Consider the following 6,229-nt stretch of genomic DNA (forward strand, 5'->3'; position numbering starts at 1 on the left):
CCTTGTTAGTCCCAGTATCAGCCTTGTGGTTACTCTTTCCTCCCTTGGACTGGATCTTGGTTAGAGGCAGGTAGCCTAGTGGTTAGAGGCAGGTAGCCTAGTAGTTAGAGTCAGGTAGCCTAGTGGTTAGAGGCAGGTAGCCTAGTGGTTAGAGGCAGGTAGCCTAGTGGTTAGAGGCAGGTAGCCTAGTGGTTAGAGGCAGGTAGCCTAGTGGTTAGAGGCAGGTAGCCTAGTGGTTAGAGGCAGGTAGCCTAGTGGTTAGAGGCAGGTAGCCTAGTGGTTAGAGGCAGGTAGCCTAGTGGTTAGAGCCTTGGGCTAGTAACCGAAAAGTTGCTCGATCAAAACCCTGAGCTGACAAGTTAGAAATCTGTCGTTTTGAACAAGGCAGTTAACCCACTGTTCCTAGGCAGTCCATTGTAAATAAGAATTTGTTCTTAACTGACTTGTCTAGTTATATAAAGATAATAATACAATTATACCGCCCTGTTCCAGCAACTCTTACATTTTTTTTAACCACTGTTTTTATTAACCCCTTATCTTCTGCTTTATTGATTGTCATTTCCATGTTGACATTAGGATGTTTGAGAGGTTGCTTGGTGACAACACCCACCTCCTCATTCCCCTCTACTCCCACATGTGCTGGAACACAGAGGAATCTCACAACTACCCCTGTCTGTCTCACCCTAAACAAGCCAAGCACTGCAAAATCTCATATAAGATATCTTGTCTGCGCCAGTGACACAAATGAATTTAAACGAATCAGTGCTGCACAGGAGTCAGAACAGATTAATACAATAATATGTATGGCCATGCAACTTTACTGTGTAAACAGAAATGATCCGTTGCTCTTTTTGTCACTGCCACCTGATGGCGCCGGAGGGTAGGGCTGCCGTCTTATCGGCTCTTAACCAACCATGCTATTTTGTTAGTTTGTTCGCGTTGTTCATAACTTGTTTTGTACATAATGTTGCTGCTACCGTCTCTTATGACCCGAATAGAGCTTCTGGACATCAGAACTGCGATTACTCACCTCAGATTAGACAAAGAGTTTTTCTTCAAAGAGTCAGAGGGGAGGGATATACTAAGGACACCCGACACAGGCTCAGATCCCCGTCATTCGCTGGAAAAGGAAACTGAGATTTCGTGGGAAAAGATCAGGGTGCCTTGTGAGGATCAGGCGACGAGTGGCTAATCTGCCTTTGCCTTCCGTCCTGCTAGCTAACGTTCAATCGCTGGGAAATAAATGGGACGAACTGAATACAGTATATCCTACCAACGGGACATTAAAATCTGTAATATCTTATGTTTCACCGAGTTGTGGCTGAACGACGACATTAAGAACATACAGCTGTTATACACTCTATCGGCAGGATAGAACAGCAGCCTCTGGAAAGACACGGGCGGGGGCCTACGCATATATGTAAACAACATCTGGTGCACAATATCTAAGGTAGTCTCGAGGCTTTGCTCGCCTGAGGTAGAGTATCTCATGATAAGCTGTAGACCACACTATCTACCTAGAGAGTTTTCATCTGTTTTTTTCGTAGCTGTCTACATACCACCACAGACCGATGCTGGCACTAAAACCGCACTCACTGAGCTGTATACCGCCACAGCTCTGAATGGCACACATACATAATCCATGTCTCAAGGCTTCTTTAACCCATCTCCTCCCCTTCATCTATACACTGATTGAAGAGGATTTAACAGGTGATGTCCATAAGGGATCATAGCTTTCACCTGGTCAGTCTGTGTCATGGAAAGAGCAAGTGTTTAGTATTTTTTAATGTGCATGTGTCAGCATATGGTCTCACAAGGGGTCTGAGGATCTCATCTCGGTACCTAATGGCAGTCAGGCTACCTCTGGCGAGCACATGGAGGGCTGTGCGGCCCCACAAAGAAATGCCACCCCACACCATGACTGACCCATCGCCAAACCGTTCATGCTGGAGGATGTTGCAGGCAGCAGAACGTTCTCCACAGCGTCTCCAGACTCTGTCACGTCTGTCACATGTGCTCATGTGCTCAGAGTGAACCTGCTTTCATCTGTGAAGAGCACAGAGCGCCAGTGGTGAATTTGCCAATCTTGGTGTTCTCTGGCAAATGCCAAACGTCCTGCACGGTGTTGGGCTGTAAGCACAACCCCCACCTGTGGACGTCGGGCCCTCATACCACCCTCATGGAGTCTGTTTCTGACCGTTTGAGCAGACACATGCACATTTGTGGCCTGCTGGAGGTCATTTTGCAGGGCTCTGGCAGTGCACCTCCTTGCACTAAGGCGGAGGTAGCGGTCCTGCTGCTGGGTTGTTGCCCTCCTACGGCCTCCTCCACGTCTCCTGATGTACTGGCCTGTCTCCTGGTAGCGCCTGCATGCTCTGGATTTATTTAACTAGGCAAGTCAGATAAGAACAAATTATTATTTACAATGACGGCCTACCCCGGACAAACCCAGACGACGCTGGGCCAATTATAAGCCGCCCTATGGGACTCCCAATCACAGCAAGTTGTGATACAGCCAAGAATTGAACCAGGGTCTGTAGTGACACCTCTAGCACTGAGATGCAGTGGCTTAGTCCGCTGCGTCACTCGGGAGCCCCAAATGCAATGACACAATATATTTATTTTAGTTTTCAGGGTCACAAGAATCTCCATAGGCCTATGCAATTTCCATACATTTTCAGCTCTAAACAGCTATCCTACAAGACAAACTTCAAAGGTTATAGATGAAATGATCTGTTGCTTTGGGACACTTCTTGTAACTCTGCCATCGACTGTATGGGATCAAATTGGAGATTCAAGAACAGCTCAACAGATGTGGTTTGATACCGTCTCTGACGGCGGGTCATTAAACAATCCTGAACAACTTTAGGCTGCATGTATTTCTGACACTCAGTTTCAGAACATGGCCATTGGCCGCGGAGAAGGTCACAGACCGGGATGACTACTTTGTGTCTGTGTGACATTAATATTACATTTGGCCCTCCATTGACGTCATCCTGCATGCTGAAAAGTGAAAACCTCATAACCTATACCAGCCATCCTCAACAGGCGGACTGCGGTCCGCATCCACACCCAGAACGGGGTCATTACGGACCACAGGTCCCGACAAAAAAATAATAGCATATAGTTATTCGTTTTTTTTAAGGAACTCAGTCAGGCTTTCAACTTACCCTTGACGTTTTTAATAGTAGAATGCACAAGCTGCAATTTCGAAACTAGCATTTTTCCTCTTGTTGTGTCAGTCATGGGGAGGTATTTATGACAGTTTATTAAAGAGAGATATTTATGACAGTTTATTAAAGAGAGATATTTATGACAGTTGATCAGTAAGCCCATGTCAGCTAACATTTTTTAACCCATTGATTTTGTTGTTGAGTCTCTCAGATATCACAAGAAAACATGGCTAACTGTTGGGGGGGGGGGGGGGGGCATTTGTATGACTGGACCTTCTCAAATAATATTTGAGTACCCTTGACCTATACTGTGTTCCACACAGAGATCCGATACAGACCAGCACATTATTTTGACCTTATTAGTCCATCATGAGGTCCTCACGTTGCCTTTAATGGCCACTGTAATAAATTTAGTGCAAAATATGGGTCCTGGAAAATAAGATCTGAGTGAACCGAGCCCAGCTCGGTTGTTTTGTGGAGCCATGCCACAGCTTGTGACATTTAATTTCCAGATTTAGATTTTTACTGGCTGTGACATTTTAATGGATGAAATCATGTAAAAAAAATGCTGACATGAGCCAAGGCGTTGGGGTGTCTCAGACAAGCTCCTGTCCGTGGTGATGAAACTACTTTGCAAGCACAGACTAGGGGCTCGATTCAATCCATAAACCACAAGATCTGCGTTGTAGCACGGGTTGACATCTAAAGTACATTTCCTATTGAGCCGACAGATGCAGCGTTTACCGTGAATTCAGTCTCCGGCGACATTGCCTTTAAATGTCAATGGCACTACAATGCAGATCTTCCACGCTACGGATTGAATGGAGCCCTGAGTCACACCTTTAAAATGTATTGGATCAAGACTTCCATTCCGAATCCTCCCGGCTCTGCCAAAATACGTCAAATATGTACAATGCCAGTTTTACTATGCCAGTTTATTAATGCCAGTTATTAATAGTTTATCAGGGCTATGCAACTTCTGTTCTGGACAGCCATCCACATGGTGTTCAAACTTTTATTCCACCCCAGCATTAACACAACGCCTTCAGCTAAGTCAACTGATCCGAATCTTCAATTTGGCCCGTAATACCTTGAAATCAGGTTCAGTACGTTAGTGTTGCAGTGGAAGAAATACAAATCAGTTCATTCAGGAAGTAAACTGTGCACAAAGATTGTTTTAATGAGAAATAAAAGTTAACTTCCTGAATTGACTTTGAAATTATTTGAAAATGACCCCATCCCTGACCTCAGAACAGTGCTCAGAACATTATGAGAAGACCCACGGCTGTAAAGAGAGTTGAGATCTTTGTGGACAAATAAACAGTTTTCTAGTTGGGTATGTCAGGGGTACATATTCCTCTGACACTGATCTAAGGTCAGTTTTATTATTTAATCCCCTCCATACGTATTTGGACAGTAAAGCTACATATTTATGTTTGGCTTCTATACTCCAGCATTTTAGATTTGTAACAGAATGTTTCACATTAGGCGAGAGTAGAGAATGTCACACATATCTGTTTTACCGTTTCGGAGAAATGAAAGCACTTCATGTTTTGGTTGTGTTTTGGTCCTTATAAACCAATGTATAGGGCTCTTATGAATGATATTATTCATCAGTGTTAAATAAGTGGCTTATAAATATGTTAGCTTGCTAACATTTACAAATGTGGGATTAATGATAAATAAATGATGGATAAACTATTTACTAATCAATTATAAATGCATTATTATTACAGTGTGGTATTTGAAAGTGCAATACTGAACATTGAAATAGTGTTCTAACTCTAAAGCAAAGCCCAGGTAGCTAGAATCCTGCTGGACCGTTTTAGACAACTGATATGTGAGACAAATAAAAGTGTCTCCAGCATCTTCAAAATATCATCTTCTAGATTAATAAATAGAGTTTATTGAGTGATTATTGAAAGCCAAATACAAAATGACACAAAAACAATTGTGAAATTATATATAAAGTTGTTGATATAAAATAATACCACAAAATGTTTACTAAATATTCTCAGATTAGATTTTATGAAAACTATTTTAGTGATATTGGGGCAACATGGACTGACTCCTTCACAGTACTTGAGGGGCCGTGGTTGTAATATTGGAATAAATTTGATAAATAAACGAGTGATGTTGTCCTAATTATTAAAATACATATCATTTACGTATATTCTGTGAAATTCCATTGAGACACAAATATGATATTACAAAGTCATGTAACGGGAGTGTCTGGGATGCTCCCTGGAGTGGGTGGGGCTAGTGAGACACAGACAGACAGAGATCTCTCATCCAATCCATTTCCTTCACCAGGGTGGTCCATAATTAACTTTTGCTTGGTTGGCACTTTCAACCAGATATAAGGAGACTGAGGCCCCAGCATTCATAAGTCAGATCCCTTCTTCCTCTGTGGTAAGACTCTCTCTCCACCTCCTTAGATTTCTACATTCACTCAGCATCTGAGGTAGTAGCTAAATGCAATGTTTGAATCGAATTCTGCATTTCCTTTGTGCACGTCTCTTATAAGATTTTACAATATGCAATCAAGTGGCATTGATTAAAACAATTTTTATTATTATTATTTATTATTATTATTATGATTTACATTAAAGGTGTTATACTTAAAATCTGTCACTTTAATTCACAGTCAAAAGTGGTGCTCCTGCACTTGTTTGTAAATTGAGGGGGTGTTCTAGGATGTAACTGGGTTTTCAGAGTTATTTATTTAAATTCTTGACAGAATGTCTAGGAAAGTGAGTTACCAACCAGGAAAATGAAAGTTACCAGTTGCACCTGTAGTTGAATTGGACATGGCTGTAGTGATTTGAGTTGAATGATGCCATTCAAAATGTTTTCTAGCCTTTCGGGGGCTAAATGATAAGGCTTTAGAATTTACAACACCCTAATGTTTCACAGGGTCCTCCAAGAAGTAGAAATTCATCTGTAGGAGGGGAAAACGAAGGTGAGACATTGTTTGAGTCTTCATATAAAAATGATGAAAATATTCTGTGAGAGGTACCGCTGATCTAACTCTGTTGACTGTGGAGGAAGCACCA

This window comes from Salvelinus fontinalis, chromosome 17 (genome assembly GCF_029448725.1).
Source record: "Salvelinus fontinalis isolate EN_2023a chromosome 17, ASM2944872v1, whole genome shotgun sequence".
Classification (NCBI taxonomy): domain Eukaryota; kingdom Metazoa; phylum Chordata; class Actinopteri; order Salmoniformes; family Salmonidae; genus Salvelinus; species Salvelinus fontinalis.